Raw genomic sequence first — 20,988 nt, forward strand, 5'->3', positions numbered from 1 at the left:
AAGGTGAGTAAGATTCTATTTAAAACCAAGTGTGCACCCTTAGAACTAAACAAGATATGATGTGTGAGTGATTTCTTTGTCTGGGTGAGTGCATGTGTTCGGTGAAACTACAAACTGCTGCTGGGCTGGGAGAAAAGAAACACAAAACAAACAATGTAGGCTGGTGTTTACAGTATGCGCTGTCCTGCAACCTGTGAAGCTACTTCACCACATCTCCACTCATCGTTTATAAAATATATGTAAATATATACCTAAAGCTATTATAAATGTATCAAATACATGTATTCATTAAGCAATGCATGAGAAATGGTATTGTTTCCTACTTGTGAGAACAGTGTTAACTCCTCAACAGGGTGTTGGATTACTGCTGCAATCATTGATAATTATTGCTCTATCGCATGTCACAGCTTTGTATTAGGGAACTAAATGAGAGAAGAGGAAGAAAAAAAAAAGGGGGAAACCTTTCAACTCATATTTTTCAGCAGTGACATCCCTACTCATTGTTTCTACATATTTATATAGAAGTATAAACCTAAAATGTACATTTGAAAAAATAGAAGTGGTCGCAACCTCTTTCTGCCTCTCAATAAAGACTGTTCGGAGTGTTCTGTAAGTGATCTCCCTTTTCATGAAATAAATGAAATCCATTAATTAAAACAATTGCCAGTGATACGTTTTATTATGAGATATATTTTTGACTCTTGCAAGTTACCTAGTCCTCTGTTACTCAAAGAAAAGTGTGGACTTGTCCTCATTGAAAACCTTTCAAGTGAAAACAGGAGACGGGGGTGATTTGTAACACGTTTCATAGAGAGAGTCTACAGCAGGGGTCAGCAACGTTTATGACATGAAGTGCAAATTGGACATTTTCTCCTTAACAAATGTGCCATCACCAACTATAGTGCAAACTATAATACAAAGATATACAAAAACGTTTCAAATATTTCTGACATTTTATTTAATTTTACAAACTGCAGGTCAAATGGTTTTTTTAACTCAAAAAAGTGGTTTCATAACAATCATGCACAAGGAAATTAGATCAAAGTTGAAATCGTATTGCAACTATGTATGTCTGAAACAAAAAGTTCTGCATTTGTCGTATGTCATACCTACAGCAACAAAATTGGATAGGTTGCAACAAAGTTCCATCAATATTTCTAAAAACATCACAACCATTAATATAAAAAAAAAGCGCATGATTTTGGCTTTTTTATCGTTGTTACATTATGAGACAGGGCCTGAGTAACTTAATGTATGTTCATTCTGTCATGGTGCTTTTTTTGCACTTGAAATTAAATGTTTTACTTTTTCCATAGTATGCTAAATATTATCATTAAAATTTTCCCAAATTGGACTGCGTCATCATTAATAATTTTCATCCTCAGTGTATGGAGTGATGATCAGCTCTCTGTTCCATCCACAGACACTCACTCACTGGTCATGTGACCGTTAGAGGTTTCTGTTTGTAAAGACTGATGTGGTAAAGTGGAAGTATTTTATAGGTGGGTGGGGTCACAGTGACAGGACTGCATGAATAAACAATGTCCTTATGATGCCATAGGGGGAAAAAGCTCATTGTGACTTATTAAAACCCTTGTGCCATCTTAGATGACCCCACCCTTACATTGACGTGTTATTCCTACCATGAAAAAGGTGGATAAAGGTGGAAAGATTTCATGTAATCCATGGACACCAGTGAGGTTCAAAAATCGTTGAAGAAAAAAGGTTCAGAGCACTGGCTAGTGGGTCTAGATGACCCAACTCCCAATGTTAAAGTGCCTAGGATAGCATGAGGGTTACATGACCATTGTTGTCACACTACAGCGTACCACTGTCTTTCTCTCCACATACCAACTCTGGCACCAACCCAGTCTCATCCTAAAATGTGTAGTAGCTACATTTGTCCACATGGAAATGCGTGAGAGTTTTACAAAAACGCCCCCTAAACTGTGAGGGGGATACGTTTCATTTTTCTATTCATTTTCTACGAGCCTTCTCAGGATCACGTGACTTTGGAGGTTTGGCCTGCCGTGAGCAAAAAACATGGCGGATGCACGTTCATTTTTCGGTGGAATATCCCATAAAACAAGATATTTTGAGGACTAATTTTTATTTTGACAACATTTCTAGTGAGAAATATACCATTGTCTTTTAAAATATGCTTTCATTTTGGACATACAGTTTGTAGTTTGCTTGTTTCGTTCAACTTTTTCTCCCAAAGGCTCTGTTACGTTGGAGAAACACGTTAACTTTCATTCATATCTGCAGACGTGCGCGTGGGTCACGTGACTAATATGATTCTCTTTTTTTCCGCAGAAAATGCCATAAAATAAGAGTGATTGTGGACTAATTTATTTTTGAAAACATTTCTAGCAGAATATATCCCCTTTATTTTCGTAATATTGCAGACATGAAGTTGTTTGTTTGTTACGTTCAACTTTTCCTCAAAGGATCTGAAAGCGTCTGATATATGCGGGCTGACGTGGGTCACGTGACGTGCCTTTCTCTTTTTTTCCTGTTGAAAATCTCGTAAAAAGGTACGTTGCGATTTACTAATTTGTTTTATTTACATTTCTAGGGACCCGTGTATAGGTTTTCTCGTTCCGTGTTGCTGTTGCGGCGATCAGGCTTTGATTGACATGTGACAACAAACCGGAAAAATGTTGAGTTCAGGGACGGACCAAAGAGTTCTTTAAATTGATTTTTCTGCATTTTAATTTATTTACACTACGAGTCTAATGGTGTGTGATAGAAAAAACTATAAATATTATGATAAATGAGATGAAAAAATTATTTTGATGGAGTTTATAAAATATTAGGATCTATTATATTCTTTTTTCTTTAACTGTCAATTTTTTGACGTATCTCATATATTATAGTATTACAATGAAGTGCTCTAATTTATCTGTTAAAAAAGGTTTCATCACTGTTTCCTGTAGTAATTCTCAATAATGTTTTAAATAGGATATATTAAATAGGATATATTATCTAAAGTAAACAGGCTTTTAAGCCTTCAATTTGCCCCAATTGACATGAAGTGCGCATTTCGAAAAGCCAGTGAACGCAGCGTCATACGGGCACCCCCACCCCACTCCCCCGGAAACCCCCGGATGAACCCGCAGGAAGGCGCGCGGCTGAGGAACTTCTTGGACAGCTGGAAGGTGGGCGATGCTTTGAACTTTTCTCTGTAGAAATGTAATGTTTAGATTTGGGAAACCAGGGATGGGTTTTTAGTAAAAACGTGTTGGCTGTTTAGGATAAACGTTGAATGACGAGGCGTTTTTCCATCTTAAATTTAAAAGGCCGCAGCATCACGGTGAAGGCCTCTTCTGTATAGAGGACGGGGGCGGAAACGTCACGTGGTCTCCGCAGAGGTAAGTTTCCTTTTGGGTCATTTAGCCAGAAACGGGGGTCTGCAGCCCTTTAAACAGCTAAGAGCATTTAAATGTCTCACTGTCCAGAACTCAGTAGGACACACAAGGTTTCTCTTCAGCCTTTAGAAAATCAAACACTCATTTGCATTTATGTTATTTTGGAAACTGGATAACTACTGGGGTTTACAAAGGCTTATTTTTTTTTACACATTGTAGATTTTATGTTGTTAGTACATCTCAGCCAGTATTTCTTTAAGGGCCTATATCATGCAACATCAACGTTTTAAAATTTTAAAGTGTATTATAATGTTAATTCCTCACAAAAACTAATCCACAGCGGTATTTTGATCCATTCACGCATCTCTCAGCATTCCTCTGAAACCCTCTGAGCACCAGCCCCTCCCAATTCACAATAAGAGGGTCCTCACATTGTGACGTCATCATAAGTGAGGAGCAGCCTCTTCTAGGAAGAGCCTGTGCAGCTAAAACCGCCTCCAGGCTAACAGACACGCCCACTTTCTCAATGGAGCTAGCGGTGATCAGCAAAATGCTTTCATTGCACAATATTCACATCCATCTTTGCAAAAGTTTGGATGGAAGAAACGCAGAAACGCTGCCGACGCCGACTCTAGGTTGATGTCATGAAATAGGCGACACCCACAAGAAGAGAAAGGCGGAGCCTCAGAGATCAAGGAAATAGTTTATTCTAAATGGCTAGCATGGTATAGGCCCTCTAAATTGTGCGTATTGACCTCAAATTGATTTTTTTTAGGGTACGTTGTCAGGTTTAAAAAAATTCTTCATAAATGCTGGAATTTCTTAAAATATTGTGCATCACCGCTTGATAGATTATTGAAGCATTATGGGTACTGTAGTCAGGAGCCTGGCACAGTAATACTTTGCTTCAACTGTTGAGTAGATCACCAAGTTGAGTAAAGTTTGACTTATCTGACTGTTTTGTTTTGCGTGATGCGCTGTGTCGTCTGAAAAATAGGATATTTGTTTGAATTAAAAACATTTTTATTTTTTGTCGGAGAACCACAGAGGAGGGGTCAAGGAGCCACTTGTGGCTGTGGAGCCTCAGGCTGCAGACCCCTGGTCTAAACAATTATGGCTGATTTGGCTGACCACATGTATTTATCCTAGCATTGTCAACAAAGTTAAAGAGCCGCTCCAATGGAAGTCATGTTTTTAAGATCAAACATTTTTCTCTTTATTGAGAACATTAACAAAAATATAAACACATACACAATAATATAAGATTAAAACTGTTTCTGAGTATTTATTCAAATCTCAATGGATCAGGAGAAAATGAAACTGATTGTCTCAAAAAGCTTATAGTTGTGACGCTCTAACTGCCATGAATGGGCCAAAGTCTCTACTCCACTCCAATTCTGATGCATCCACTTGCAGACAAAAACCAGTAGATCCATTAATGTCCTGAGTTCCCTTGTCTGAGCTGGTATCTGGCTCAAAAGTGTACACATGGATAGCTCCAATGTTGCTCATTGATTTTTTTTTTTTTTTTTGCTATGCTAATGTCGGCTAGGGCTTGTGAGGTGCTATAAGCTAGCGGGAGAGAGAATCAACAAACGGTTTATGGGAAATTAGCAGAGGCAAACATCTGCACCACAGCTCTGAGGTGAAATTCTTATGAGCTGCTGTGCTGCAGAAAAATGTCTTAAAAAAACAAAATGATCGTAATTAAAAAAAACACTGGGAACGATTTTATAATAGCTAAAAATTCTGTTGGAGTGGGACTTAAAGTCCCACTCCAACAGAATGTCTGATTCCTGATTCTTTTGTGTGTGTATGTATATACATAAAAGAACCTCATGTTTTTTTCCCTTTCCTCTCTCAGACTGGTCAGTTATTTGGAGACAACATGCACAAATAGTTCCTGGACTGATCTTCTGCTAACTTTGAGATGGAGAGGCTGTCAGGTTCATCTGTTTCAGGGTCCTGCATGCTCTCCCTCTATGTTTGCCGTAGCAGTGGATGGAACTTGCTAAATGTACTGTTTTGAGAGCCAACTGGGTTGTGTAAAATTCTTTTCCACCTACATTTTTGATGGTCTAAATGTTTTTTTTATGTAAACTTTTCTGTTCTTTTAGGCTCAGTGGTTATTTGGAAGATGCGTTTTTGACCAAAAACACTGTGGTGACCTCCTTTGTGAACTGCATTCATGGGGAAATAGAATATGTAAGGTTATTTTCATGGCCTCTTCCTTAAGAAAATGAACATGCCTGCATATATGTTTTATTGTATTTTGTGTCATATCATCATGTTAATATACGACATTTATTTGTTTTGATAGAATCCTGGAGATGGGAGATGTGGAGCAGGTAAGTTTGTGGCAGCACCAGAGTCCTCCAACAAGTTTTCTGGCAAAGTAAATGAGGAAGGATCGCAGTCTGCCATCGTGGAGTTTTGCTGAAAGGCCTGAACACGTTCCATCCATGCATCCATCTTCTTCCATTCATCAGGAACCAGGTTGTGAGGGCAGCAGTCTAAGCAAAGATGCCCACACTTCCCTCTCCTCCAGCTCCTCTTGGGGGACCCCGGGGCCAGCTGAGAGACGTAGTCTCCCCAGCGTGTCCTGGGTCTCCCTTAGGGCCTCTGCCCTTATTCCTGTTGGAGTTTTTTTCTAACCCCTTATGTTTCAAAAGTTTGCAAACATACATTTTGGTTGAAATGATGAGGATCCGAGGATGAAATCAAGAAGGGACAACATCAGGGAAAGGGACTGAACCGACTGAACAGCTTCCTCTCTTCAGCAGACACATGTTCCGAGTACATATGTGTCAAATATTGGTAAATACTCATTGAAGATGCATCCTTTTTGTGTAGTTTGTTTTCTCAGTTTAATACATTTTGATCCTTTCATTCTGCACAGACATCCTCGCCGTTCAGGCCGGTGGCTGGAACAAGCGGAAGTCAGAAAAGCTGGAGCAGACGTGACCAGAATGATACCTCCAGGTAAAGACTCTGGTAATGTAGATAAATGTTGGCTTGTTTCTTTCATGTTACTCTCATGCTGTTGATGTGGAATATCTCTTGATTTCTTCAGTATTATTAATACATTAATCTCTTCCCACAAGGACCAATCAAAATGACCCAGAGAAAAACACTGAAGGGCTTTGTCTGAGCATCAGGAAAACAAGAATCAGCTGTCATCAAGATATGGTAAAAATCTTTTGTAACCTTTGTGCTATCTTGTGACCCCACCCTGACGTGTTCTCCCTACCATGACAAAGGTGGATAAAGGTGGAAAGATTTCATGTAATCCATGGACACCAGTGAAGATCACAAATCATTGAAGAAAAAAGGTTCAGAGCACTGTCTAGTGGGTCTAGATGACCCAACTCCCAATGGTAAAGTGCCTAGGATAGAACAAGGGTTACACTTTCTAAAGTTGTTGCATAACTGATCAAGCATGATGTGATGGATTGCAGGTTATGGTGCCATGGTAAAGAACTAAAGGCTCTATGATGTCATGCTGCTGACCAGACTGTGGTTGGTGAAGTCCAGCAGCACTGCAGATCCTTGAAGTGTGGTTGAAGAGCTCTCCTCCCAGCTTTTGGAAGGTTCTGCCCCACACAGCCAGGAGGTTTCTCTTTGTGATCTGCATGGATGTCCAGGGCTTGTGGCATTTATGTGTTTTCTTCTTCATTTCATTTTTAGGCAGCACAGAGTCATTGATGGAGAGAGGACGTGAAGGACTAATTGTCTGTTGAGGAGGAGACTTTTCTGCAGTTCAAGCCCCAGCTCCACCCCTAAAAAAAGGCTTATATAAAGGAAAACCTCATTTCAACTTTGTACCAATAAATGACTTTTAATTGAAATGAGAGATTTTTTTCTGAACTGCACCAATGAAGGGTTTTTCAACCTAAATTTCAACAATTACATTGTTTTTTACCTCCGTTCAAGTTTCTACAACACTAGCCTAACATTTCAGTGCTCACACCTGTGCTGAAGACACTTCTCATTTTAACTCAAACGTTTGGCCTTTGATTTGTATGTCCAACACCTTAGAATGAAACACTGACCTATTAAACTCAAATAATAAATGTGCTATGCATCTCCAAATCCTTTGTCAGGGTACAGACTACATTTTAATTGTAGCAAGACTGAAGTAAAATGTAGCAAAATGACAATGAGTTATCTTAAATTAGGGGTAAATGACATGAGAAATTAAGAATATTAGAAGTGTGGAGTGATATGTGTATCAGTATGTTAGCTGCAGGAAGGGCGCTGTCCTTGACATGTTCCTTTACTCAGACAGGATGACAGGTAGGGAAGGGGGTAGCCGATGATCTGCTCCAGTATCTTCAGCACTGAAGCTTCTGCTGCTCTTCTTCAGTTTGATCTGAGAGCCAGACCATGATGCAGTTGGACTGGCTGAGCGGTAGGTTGCCAGCAGCTTCAGACGTGCTTATGTGCATTGTTGATAACGTCCTGAATGTTAGGAAACCAAGTTAGATCAGCTGAGATGGGGATGCCAAGGAAAGGGAAGCTGTGAACCCTCCTCTATGCCTACTAAAGTCCAAGATGACTTTCATGGTCTTTTATTTGCCGATCAGCCTTACACTATACAGTTTCCGCACTTGTCTACAAAGTTCACCTCAGTGACCTTTAATAAGTCTTTGTTATTGGCAAGTTAATTACTTATATCCAAGACATGGAGATGTGGGTCCAGTATGAGCAGGATTTGGGAAATGGCAGTTGCCAAGAACTCACATGAAGTTTCAAGGTTTTTCCCTTTATTTGGAGCAAAAAAAGTTTTTGTCCTTTGTTTGTTGTGCAGAATTGCAAACCTAGAAAGAAATCAAGTTGAAAGAATTTATATAAATGTATTTGCCCTTCTTTTGACCCTTCTACATCATGAATATTTGGTGGCTGTTGCTTGGCGACTGTGAGATCTCTCCATAGGATTGACATGGGCTGGGCCTCTCAATGACCTTGATATGATTGTTCTTCAGCCATTCCTTGGTTGCCTTGGCTGTAGGTTCTAGGTCACTAACCTGTTGGAAGACCCATCCATGACTGATTTGAAGGGTCCTGGCTTAAGGAGGGTAGGAAGTTCTCACTCAGGATTTTCCATTAATGGCTCCATCAACGTGGTGACGTAGCTCTGTGCAGAAAAATAGCCACAAAGCATAATGCTTCCACCTCCATGTTTGACAGTGGTTAAGCTGTTCTTGGGGTCATAGGTAGCAATTCTCTTCCTCCAAACCCAATGGTTGAGTTGATGCCAAAGAGCTCAGTTTTGAGCCAAACATTCCATTATGCAGAATAAACTGATAAAGCAAACCCTATTTTTCAGTGTGTGATTTTCATTTTTTTCATAAATCTTAGGACAATTTAGATGATAAAAGTAATAAATATATGAAAACAGTATAATACAGTAAATATGTAAATATTTGATGTGATGAACAATGCTTATCTGATTTAGACCCAACATGGAATATTTTATGACAGACACACATCAAGTTGTGTTATTTAATGCTCGTAATTTAGACACAAATGATAGAAATGTTAGGTTCATATGCCAAAGAGGCCATGTGAAAATTCTTGTGCAAATACGCATGCGTGCGCGCCGTGCACATTAAGCCACCCCACCCCCACGTATCCGCGCGCCGGTCGGTGGGTGTTGGGCGTCAATAAAGGTAATCTGGTTGTCGCGCGTTCTGCATCTCTGCACGAGCTAAAGAAGTCTCAAAGGTAAGAAATGTTTGACACAAGAGGCAGTAATGAAAATACTTTATGGTCATCTGAATGTATTTTCATCTGACAGATGAATGCCGCTGTTGTTATCACTGTGACGGAAGAGCGGTGCTGAAAAATACGGCCTCCATCGAGATACTGAACGTAACACGACTGCAGGTTACTATGATCGTCATAGAAAAATGTATTAATTATTTGTTTCGACTGTATAGTTATTGTGGTGGAGCAGAGGAAGGGAGGCTTTGTGAGAATCGGGGTTACATTAGCTAATGATTATGGCAGCGCTCGCGCCACCGCCGGTTTCCCGGCAAAAAAAGGAACAGTAATTTACTGATATATTAAAGTGTTATGATTGACCTATTTAGGGTTTTTCTCCAAATTTACACAAAAAACGTTGTAACAACGATCATCTGGACTTGGTTTTGTAAATATTTTAAAACAGTCTCTGTCTCAGAGACCTGGACTGACTGACTCCTCCCCCTCACGTTCCAAACAGGAAGTACCCGCTGGCTCCAAGGAGCCAAAATCCTGTAGACTTCTAAAGAGAAACAAACAGCTGTTAGTTAGTCATTCTATGGCTCAGATTAACCATTCTTGTTGTGATACCCTTTTCAACATGTTTTTGCTAATTCCAGTTATTTGTCTTACAAAACTGTTTCTTTATCACAAGTTATTCAAATTATAGACTGACCAACAGATGCCTCAGTAATAGCATGTGCCACCTTGAATGTTTGTTTGACAAATTCCACCAAGCTCACTTTCAGTGGAAGCAGTGTGGACTTTCAACAAGCTTACTCCTGATTGGCGACAGTAGTTGCCATAGAAATGTTGACTCAGATCAATCACTGTCAACTGGCTCCAACGTGGGGACGTCTGTATCACAGAGAAACGACGACAGAATTGAATTTGTTATGATGGATCTGGAAGTAAATGGGTGACGTCACACTCGCTCAGACCTTTTCTCTGATCCAGTCAAACTGCTTTTTTACCAGTTTTATTCCAGAAATCATTTTGGACAAGAGGAAAGACATCTTCAGCTCAAAACCAAGTCTTCATGACCTTTTTTTATAACTTTTCTTTTTAAAATTCAGAAATAATAACCTGCACATTCTTACAAAACTGTTAGACTTCAATTGCTACCTTAATTTAATTGTAAAACGAACAACCATTAATTGTCATTAATATGGCAATATTTTCCCCAAATCTTATCAGAATGGGGAACTGGAGACATAAAAATTCTGCTTTTCCTATTTTCAGCTGACTCTGCCACGAGGCTCGACAACTTCTTGCATCAACTGTGATCGCTGTGGCCGCCAAAACATCCAAATGTCAGGCGGGCTACAAAGATTTCAGGCCAAAAGAGAAAGCCTCACATGTGATGAAGTGTCTGTATTGGTATGTATTTACCATCTGTGACTCAGAGTCATTAACCAATTGTCGATCTGTTCACAGTGTTATATGATAATTTAAATTTTGACGATGACGATACAAAAATTGCTGCCAAACCTGCCAAAAAGTCCCGCCTCTTACCACACACATGTTGTGCCCCTAAGGTGCCCTAAGTTCCCTGATCAAGCAGAAACGTGCTTTGACTAGATGAAGGCCTTGTATCAGGTATACTGGTAATAATAATTTTACATTCACCTCAGTCTGTTGTTGTTCCTCATTATTCATGGAAGCTTGATGACACGACATCTTCAATCTGCATAAACTCTAGTTTGATTAGAAACTTTCATTTGTGAACCGTCAGCAGATCTGGTCATGTCTCACCAAAACAACCACACTAATCATATCATCATTTTCATCCATTAAGGTTGGAAAAACCAGCAGCCCTCCAGTGCTTCAGCCGTCCAACCATCAACCGTTTCAGACATCCATCCTCTCACCACTTCAGCCCCACAGCCGTCCACCAGTGTCCCAACTCCTGACATTTTACTATCCTGGTACAATCTTATTTTTCTGCACAGTTAGCAAAAATGATATGTTTTTAAGAAATTCCTGTGTTTTTTTTATCATCAACAAATGTTTCTCCAAAGAAATGTGAAACTACAGAATTATTCATCTGGTGGTTATTTTTACACTTTTCCTCAAATCTTTAATAAGAAAGAAATAATTCAGTTCAAGTTTACTTTAGCTTCTCTTTTTAATGGGCATTACAGTTGATATAAAACATATAACATGCAATTAAAATGCTTTGTAGTTAAAAACATTTTACACACTATTAAAAGATTCTATAAAATATTATTTAAAAAGAATCCTTTCCAAGAAAATGTTGACTACCGTATATCTTCCCATAGTAGCCCTGGCGTGTATTCCATCACAGTGATGGTTAATGGGTTTATTTTGCAGCAAAACTTCATCAAGAAATGCAGACAAACACCAGCAGATGAACATTTCAGGATTTATTCAAATGATGAGAACATTGGATTGTGTTCTGATCAGCACTGGCTGTTGACGTTTCTTTTCTCCTTGAAGCATCAGCCTCCGTATCAAAAATCATGTTGGTTGTCATGAGGATCTCTTTCCTGGAGACACGCCCACCTTTCCGTCTTTGTGCAATAATTCATGTTCAAACCAGTTCTTCTAATTTGTCGCTTTTCTTTGCATTTCCACCAGTAAAAAGTAATACGACAAAATACTTGCAGAATTTGTAAAGATTTGGATTTTGTATTATTAATTTGCCTTTTTTAGTCTTTTATTATAAAATAACTATGCATTATTACTTTATTTTAACTAACACATTTATCTTAGTTTACAGTAGTCCTCTTAAACATCTCTTAAACAAGTTTACACTTTTCATCTTTCAGAATGCAGCCGTGTGATTGGAGGAAAAGATTAATATGCAATGAGGACATTTAAAGAAAAAAGGAGCAGTTTTTATTTTACATTATTACTATTTTAAAGTAGAACTCTAATGTATATAAATGCTTTTTTATTAATTTGTTTGGCATATTTACTGTGTTAGAGTTCTGATGATTGTTTTGAGTGGTAAACGTTTTTATTTTATTTATGAAACCCAGATGGAGTTAATGGAGTGCTCGTCATGTTTTATGTTGTATATATTATTAATGAATTTATTTATTTCTTTTGAAGTGCCTATTTGCAAGTAAAGAAGGCGGGGTTATGGTTAAAATACGTGCGGACAATCCAGCAACGTGCCTCTTCAACATGAATTTCCATCAGTTTTTTTGCTTGGTCGCAAATAAATAATTCCAAATAATAATCAGCCTAATTTGTTTTTTTGTTTATTTAAAATTATATAAATCTTTTCTAATTTTGTCAATAAAAGGACAAAAGGGGTAGATGATGGATGCATGTCCAAGTTTTATTATTCATGTTCTACAAGTTGTTAGATATTGATTATTTGATGCTTTTGTGCTATGCGTTAAAAATCAATGTAATATTGTAATTATTCATGAATATTTGAATAGTACTAATATTTCCTACAAAGGATAATTGACACTAATCAAATTAAAAACAGTCGTCCTGTAAGCACTGAGTGAACAAACTGTAGCCCATTGTCTATCACTGTTTGATTGAACCTTCTCTACTTTTCTTGCAGGGGGGGGTCATGGCCTCTACGCTGGATTCCAAAAAAGAGACAAAAAAAACCCCGCCCTCAACTCCCACTCTTAGTCAGACATGTTTATTTTTTTTATTTACAATAATAAATAATATACTATGTACATTTATTTTGTTTTACTTTTTTATACTTTTTCCTTATTTCCTATAATATTTATTAGTAGTTGTTGTTTGTTGATGTTAGTTCTTTTTAGCCCCTTTTATGTTAAAATAGACGTAAATGATCCAGATGCTGATATTCTAATATATAGACAGATTTATGAATGAATTATTCTCAACAGAAGTTCAACGCTATTGTGGTAGCAGTTTGACTGTTTTACTGTAATCTGTCGTGCCTCACCCACTGTCCATCCCATAAAAAGAACAATTCTACATCATTAACCTTTTATTATTTTTATTCATATGGCACATTCATAAATACAAAGTTATAAATCATACCCCCCATTTTTTTAACTTTATCAATGAGTTCAAACAAAACATGAACACAATAAGAAACTCTGACAATAAGAAAGCATTTAAAACATTCAATCAATGTTTTTGTGAAAAATTTCATAATAATCCCCTGGTTTGTTTCTTTCTTGTTGCTTTTTGGAATTGTTGTTTTGAATTGTTAGTCAATAAAGTTTGAATAAAAAACAACTGCAATCTGTCATGCGACAAGGTACCTTCGCTCTGAAAAACATTTGATGTTTTGTTTCTTTAAGTACCTGCAAAACAAAAAGTTTGCATTAGTAATGGAAACATTAATTTCTGTTAAAAATAAACACCTGTTTGTCGCTGGGCTTATTTTTAAAACTTAATCTTCCCGATAAACGTGGGAGCAATCACAAAACCAGTTTAGAGCCAAACGTCTTTTTTTATTATTTACAGTGTATTTCTTAACTCAACTAGTTGATGTTGAAAAAATACGCTTGCATGGACGTTACGACAGAGTACATCGGTCCCTAGAAATGTTGTTAAACGTAAATGTTAAACCTCAGACGATCTTATTTTACGAGATTTTTTTTCCACGGGAAAAAAAAGAAACTCGCGTCACATGACCCCACGTCAGCCCACAGATATGATGGGAAAGATCAGACATTGTACACAGTATTTAGACTTGTAGTGTGAATACTTTAACATGTAAAAGAATATTGAATAAAATAAATCGCTAAGTAAATTTAGAGAACTCTCCAGTCCGTTCCTGAACAACATTCTTCCGGTTTGTTTAAATGTCCTTCAAAGTCGCAACAACACAGCATGAAACCTATACACGGGTCCGTAGAAATGTAAATAAAAATAATTAATAAATAGCAACGTACCTTTTTACGAGATCTTCTATATGAAAAAAAAGAAACTCAGGTCACGTGACCCACGTCAGGCTGCATATATTTATGGAAAAGATCAAACGCCTTCAGATCCTTTGAGGAAAAGTTGAACGTAACAAACAAACTACGAACTGCATGTCTGCAATGAATGGATATTATGAAAATAAAGGGGATATATACTGCTAGAAATGTTTTCAAAAATAAATTAGTCCACAATCACTCCTATTTTATTGCATTTTCTGCGGAAAAAAAGAGAAACATATTAGTCACGTGACCCACGCGCACGTCTGCAGATATGAATGAAAGTTAACGTGTTTCTCCAACGTAACAGAGCCTTTGGGAGAAAAAGTTGAACGAAACAAGCAAACTACAAACTGTATGTACAAAATGAAAGCATATTTTAAAAGACAATGGTATATTTCTCACTAGAAATGTTGTCAAAATAAAAATTAGTCCTCAAAATACCTTGTTTTATGGGATATTCCACCGAAAAATGAACGTGCATCCGCCATGTTTTTTGCTCACGGCAGGCCAAACCTCCAAAGTCACGTGATCCTGAGAAGGCTCGTAGAAAATGAATAGAAAAATGAAACGTATCCCCCTCACAGTTTAGGGGGCGTTTTTGTAAAACTCTCACGCATTTCCATGTGGACAAATGTAGCTACTACACATTTTAGGATGAGACTGGGTTGCTGGCACACATGCCCCAGGTTACCAACTGTTGGTCTATAGTAAAAACTAAAAACGTACAATCTTTCAACTCATATTTCTCAGCTGTGAGCTCTCCACTCATTGTTTTTGAAATATCTGTATATAAATATAAACCTAAAATTATTATGTATGTTTATCCATTATGCAAATATATGCAGTCATAAACTATGCAAGCTATGATTCAATAAAGTTCATTGTGTCTACAAATTTAAACTGAGTTCTTACATTTGTATTTTTTCTTTTTTTATCAGACTCGGTTTGTTTTTGTCAAACATACCTTAAATGTTTTTGCGAAATACCTTCCGCCTTCGTCACAACTCAGTTTATGCAAGCTATGGATGAGAAATGTTATCATTTCCTCCTAGTGAGAAATCTACATCAAAGGTTTGTATTCTGGAAATTTTTGCAGAAAAACAAGACACATAAATCATTTGGGGGGATCTGCATAAAGTAGAGCACAGAAAGTAAGTATTTGATTCCTTGTTGGTTTTGAATTATTTGCCACCTAAAAGGGAATTGACAGTCTGTCATCTTAATGTTGGGTTTATGTATACATCGAGAGACAGAAAATCACAGATAAAATCAAGAAATCCACTTTAAGTATTGGAACCCTCTTGCTGGAAATTAGCCTGGAAAGGCTTAGTACTTTGTATCAAAACCCTTATTAGCAGCACAGATGTCAGACATTTCCTGTTGTTAGTTGATAAGCAGGTGTCTGCACATATCAGCTGGAATTTTGGTCCACTGCTCTTCTAAATCATTTAGATTCGGTGGCAGTCACATAGCAACTCTAAGCTTGAACTCTCTCCATAGGTTTTCTATAGGATTAAGGTATAGAGACTTGCTGGGCCACTCCATGACCTTGATATGCTTATTCTTCTGCCATTTCTTGGTTTCCATGGTCGTATGTTTTAGGTCATTAACCTATTTTGAAAGACCAACCCACGACCCATTTTAAGCATCCTGGTGGAAGGAAAGGAGGTTCTCACACAGGATTTGACGGTACATGGCTCCGCCCATTCTCCTATGCACACAGTGAATTAGCCCTATTCACAAAAACACCTTAATAATATTTTCACCTCCGTGCTTGACAGTGGTGATAGTGTTCTTAGGTTTAAAGGGATCATTTCTCTTCCTCCAAACATGACAAGTTGACTTGATGCCAAAGAGTTCAGTTTTGGTCTCATCTGACTATAACACCTTCGCCCAGTCCCTCTAAGACATGAAGGTTTTCACTGGCAAACATCAGGCAATTCTGAACATGTGCCTTCTTAAGGTGGGCTACTTTGCCAGAACTGCAAGATGTTAAACCTTTGTAGCATAAAGTGTTCACCAGTGGTTTCCTTGGTGACTGTGGTCCCTGCTGCTTTGAGCTCATCTACTAACTCCTGCTATGATGTTTTAAGCCGGTTTGTCAGTGTTTGCATGATCATGGAAAACCCACCAGGTGAGATCTTGGTTAGAGCCACAGGACTGAAAGCCATTTTGTAATTCTTGTTCTTTGCCACATTTGCACCAGCCGTTGTCTTCTTAACCCCCAGCTTCTTGCTGATGGTATTGTAGTCCATTCCAGTCTTGTGCAGGTCTACAGTCTTCTCCCTTAAAATCACTGCAAGCTTGGAGTCTGACTGAGTGATTCTGTAGACAGGTGTCTTTATACAGGTGACAGGTTGATTAGGAGAGTCTAACTGGTCTCTGTGAATCAGAAGTCTTAATAGTTACTGGGGGATCAAATACTTCTTCCAACTTAAATATTTCCCTCAATGAAATGCAAATTTCTATTTAAAAATTTTAATGGATTGTCTGTGATTTTCCATCTCTCACTGTCGAAAAGATCCTGCCATCAAAATGACAGACTGTGTGTCGGGGTCCCGCCGAGAAAGGATGCAGAGGAGCCAAGGTGAGGAGGATCTGTCTTTATTTCCGACACTGTGAGCACCGCGCAGGGCCACGCAGCACATAGCACTCTGTCACTCCTCTCTCATTACACCACCTGCAGTGCTCCCTCTTAAATGGGACGCCACGCCCACGGGGCGTTGCTCTCCATTCCATCCAGGTGGCACCACAGGTAGTAATCATTAAATGAAAAATACATCAACACACAAACAATAAAACACGGCGTGGCCCCCCCTCGTCATCTGAAGGTGCCACACCGTCACACCATCCCCCTCCTCTGAGAGATCGACGGTGTGCGGCGATCCAGTCCAGCCCTCCGCCGCCGCGCAAGCCCACGCCGAACCACCAACCCGTTCCGCAGGCGCCCCTCGCCTAATGTAGAGGCCCTGCCCGGTTGGTCTACAGGCATCAGCGGGACTGTCCTCCGGCACGTGCTCCTCCTCCCACTTCCTCGCGTCGGATGGATATACGGGCTGCGGCTGCTCCACGACGGCGATCCCTCCGATCCGCTCCTCGGTGCGCCGCTCAAGTCGGTCCCAGCCCCGGCTAAGGCCCTTCCTTCGGCCACACGCCCCCGCTGGTCTCCTCCCGGATGGCACCTCAGCCGATCGGAGCCGCCGACAGCAGGTTACAGGCGAGTCGTTACGCCTCTCCCGGAGCACTCCCCTGACGTCCCGGTAGACGTCGGTCCGCCTCCTGTCCAGCTCCGCGCAGGCCTCCAACGCCCGCATCCGCGGCAGTGGAACCGGGCGGTGTGCCCGTCCCGCCTCCGGCCGTCTCCGCGCCCCGGCGGTCCGCCCCTGCTGCCCGCGAGGTCCGCCGCTCGTCATGGACGCCGTAGTGTCTCTTTCCGGGCCCCTGGCCAGGCCTGATGCTCTGACAAGGCCACCCGGATCCACCCCCTCTTCCTTAGAGGATGAAGTACCTGGAGGAGGTGCTGAGCTGCCGGGGAGTCGTCGTCCCCACCACGCCGCTGCGTCCCCACCTTTTTGTGGTCTCCTCTGCGATCCCACTTCTGACAGCAAATGTGGTGGGGTCCCGCCGAGAAAGGATGCAGAGGAGCCAAGGTGAGGAGGATCTGTATTGATTTCAGGAAACTCAACTCCATCTCTGAGTTTGACACCTATCCCTTGCCCAGAATAGATGACCTGCTAGAGAAGATTGGACCTGCAGAATACATCACCACCCTTGACCTGTGCAAAGGGTATTGGCAAGTCCCTCTGGAGAAGACGAGTCGACCGTACACTGCATTCCAAACACCTGCAGGGTTATTTCAGTTTACTGTTATGCCCTTTGGTTTGCATGGTGCCCCAGCCACCTTCCAGAGGTTGATGGACAGAGTGCTACAGGGATGTGGCGTCCCATTTAAGAGGGAGCACTGCAGGTGGTGTAATGAGGGAGGAGTGACAGAGTGCTATGTGCTGCGTGGCCCTGCGCGGTGCTCACAGTGTCGGAAATAAAGACAGATCCTCCTCACCTTGGCTCCTCTGCATCCTTTCTCGGCGGGACCCCGCCACAGACTGTCAATTTGTTTTTAGGTGAGCAAACCCACTAAATCATTAAGGGATCAAATACTTATTCCATCCACTGCAAAAAAATGTAAACATCTTTACCATGACTGAAAATGAAATTTTAGGAGCAATGTTTTATAACCACTCTAGAGTATAAGAAGCAGTTTATTTCTTTTTATTTCTTTAGTATTTTTTGTTTTTTTTTACAATTTTCTGTAATCACTGGATTCCTTTAGGAAGTGTTGCACATATTTGAGTTACTCTTTACATGAAACTCCTACAAAGGCCCAAAGAAAAACAAACAGACAAAGGAAAGCCCATTGTTAAACAGAAAGTTTGTGATGCCACGTATTTCCAGTAAAAAGATCTGCAAGATCTGAACCTTCATTGTCTGGTTTTTATAAACGTCTGAGTTGCATTTCTGGTTCAGTTGAGGCTCAGGTCTCTGTGTAAATGTTCAAGAGCACATCAAACAAACAAGGATGCAGATGCCTCAGAGATAAAGAGATGCTTCTCTGGCAGCTGAAAAAGCAGACAGACAAGTGATTTGATTTACCTATTATGTTGGATTAAATACTAAGTTTTCTGTTTTCTTTTCAAATTGTAAGCCGGTTGCAGGAAAGACGGGATTTAAGGACATCTGTGTGAATTATCAATGTATCCTAACTTTCAGGAAATATTTCACTTCCATTCAGGCATTTACTTGGCTCAGAGCCAAAGGACATTTCTGCTTCAACAATCAATTCAGGCTTAAATTTGATGCGATACATGAGCCGTTTCAGTTCCCTCACATTTGGCTGGGAGGTCATCCGATAGAGGTCCTTCAGTCATGAGAAACACTTAGAACTTTCTTCACACACAGACGAACCATGTTGATGGAAATATCTTGGGTGCTTCGAAAAAGAAAAAACCAAGTGAAACATCTCAACATAAATTCCTTTTATTTAGAGGAAAGAAAACAAAAACTTGAATTGCCAGAACACATCACACATCTAGATGTTTTAATCTGTCTTTGTGCCGTCAAACAGATTTTTTAAATAACAAATTTGGTGATAAATTATGAACAATGTTTCCTATCTTATGGTAAAAATATTTTTAAAGAAATGTTGGTGAAAATGTATAATTTGCTTCTTCATAAACAGTAAATATTTCTTGTTTTCTGAAGAGTGAAATCAGCTTTGCTGCTTCTTTCTCCCACTACTGCTTCAACACCTTTAGCTCTCTTTAGGTCTAACCATCATCCCAGCATCAGGTCCTAAGCTGCCTGTGGCTGGAGACACACAAGTGAGCGGAGGGAGGGAAAAAAACAAAACAGCCTGATCCTCTGAGGGAGCTTGTAGGAAATGTTTGTAACATGTAAACACAAAGAAACTGGGGACTGAAGAGGAAAGCTGGAAACCAGCTAATGTAACAGGTTCAGTTCGGTCGCCGATGCACAATGAGGAGGGGGAGACTCAAATCTGGTCACTGCGTCTTTAATTCTTTAAAACAGCGCAAAAGAAAATAGCATCAGTGGACATCACAACTGCAGCTCCCAGCTCAGACCGCTCACTCCAACTGGTTGTTTACATTCATCCAAAAAGTTCAATAAATGTACAATTTTCAGAATAAAATATACTCAGACACAATGCCATACAATAATAAAACAAAAAGAAAACACATTTGGTAAATACAGCATTTAAAATAAAACATTGTTAAACAGAATAAGACAAAATGGCGGAGACCAACCTTTAAAACAGCGCAAAAGAAAATAGCATCAGTGGACATCACAACTGCAGCTCCCTGATCAAAGGAAAAAGAGCGCATCAAAACCGGCACCAAAAACCACATAAAAATATAGTTAAAAGTAAATGTAAATTATTCGAGAGCAGTTTCTTGTCAACTGCATCCATTTTTAAACATATTTAAGAAACTTATACCCGTTTATTTTAACAGCTAACTAAAAATATTGGGAGACTGCAGAAAACGCGACTCACCAGCTCAGACCGCTCACTCCAACTGGTAAGGGAGGGGCTGCGGCCGCATGGTGAAGGCAGGGTGTGTCCCACTAATTGCCTTCCCTGCGCAACAGGTAACCATGTGGAACACATTTTTCTTGTGAAATAATGAGATTAACCAAATATTTATATAACGTGCTAACTCAAAATAAAATAATTTCAAAATTAAATAATCACTGAAGGTTTGAGAATGTTCATTAAAAAAATCAATTTGCTACACTAACAGGGATGGCATTAAAGATCAGCTGGGTAAAGAAATTCACAAATGTAAAAGAAATTATAAACCATCCAGCTAAGGGTTTCTTTAACAAGTCAAACAGGTGTATTTCTGCATTGAGCACTTGCTTGTTAGAAGTGATAAGGAGTGTGGGTGACCCAGTTGGACATTTGGTCTTTAGAGCGTTTGGCAGAGCTGTGGGTGGTGAACAGAGATTTAAAAGCTTCAGACTTCTCCTCCAAGTCCTGGATGGATCTTTTGGTGGCAGAGCTTGTTGAGGACTTGGAGCTCTTAGAGGAGCTGGAGGATCCAGAAGGTCCAGCCACAGCTGGGTGGTAAAAAAAAAAGACAAACTATAACTATAAGGTCAAAAAAGATAATAAGCCCAGAGAGATTTAAAACAAGTAAAAATATAGCAATTTTAATCAACATTTTTTGAATGAGCATTAATTTTGGTACTAGTTCAACTAGATTGGTTTGAAAAAGCTTGATGGAAGTCTCTCCGAACTTTAACAAGGTACAGAATAGCAATCAATAATCTCTACTGAATGTGGAAAAATTTGACTAGACGTTCATAAAACCTTAAGGATGTTTTTATGCTATGGGTTTAAGTCATTTATAAACTCACTGAGGTTTATGCATAATCATGAGCTACTTTATATCTGC

The 20,988-nt window shown here is 39.5% G+C and overlaps 2 long non-coding RNA genes across 16 annotated transcripts in view; one reads left to right on the forward strand and one right to left on the reverse strand.

The window, feature by feature from the left end:
* LOC144992155 (uncharacterized) overlaps positions 1-20,988 on the reverse strand; it is a 94,627-nt gene that overhangs the window by 52,791 nt on the left and 20,848 nt on the right. The window contains exons 3-4 of one of the 3 annotated variants that reach the window (XR_013656018.1): positions 20,085-20,650; positions 19,568-19,890 (exon numbers count right to left, since the gene is read on the reverse strand). The exons of 1 other annotated variant lie outside the window; for it this stretch is intronic. This is a non-coding gene — a long non-coding RNA (uncharacterized LOC144992155). Of the gene's footprint in view, positions 1-19,567; positions 20,651-20,988 lie in introns of those variants that run through there. One more of the 3 variants, XR_013656017.1, reaches the window with a different exon arrangement.
* Positions 1,851-13,322, forward strand: LOC144992149 (uncharacterized). Of its 13 annotated transcripts, none has more exons than XR_013655966.1 (15): positions 1,851-3,161; positions 3,303-3,374; positions 5,236-5,411; positions 5,489-5,576; positions 5,692-6,188; positions 6,271-6,353; positions 6,476-6,560; positions 6,632-6,748; positions 6,830-6,961; positions 7,059-9,098; positions 9,172-9,260; positions 10,359-10,496; positions 10,655-10,723; positions 10,915-11,044; positions 12,664-13,322. It is a non-coding gene; the product is annotated as an uncharacterized LOC144992149 (long non-coding RNA). The 13 variants fall into 13 exon arrangements; XR_013655964.1 differs by having other exon boundaries at positions 10,655-10,715; XR_013655962.1 differs by lacking the exon at positions 10,655-10,723 and having other exon boundaries at positions 1,851-2,129; positions 3,055-3,161.

Source organism: Oryzias latipes, chromosome 5 (assembly GCF_053564925.1).
Source record: "Oryzias latipes strain Hd-rR chromosome 5, Olatipes_Hd-rR_3.1".
In the NCBI taxonomy this organism is placed as follows: domain Eukaryota; kingdom Metazoa; phylum Chordata; class Actinopteri; order Beloniformes; family Adrianichthyidae; genus Oryzias; species Oryzias latipes.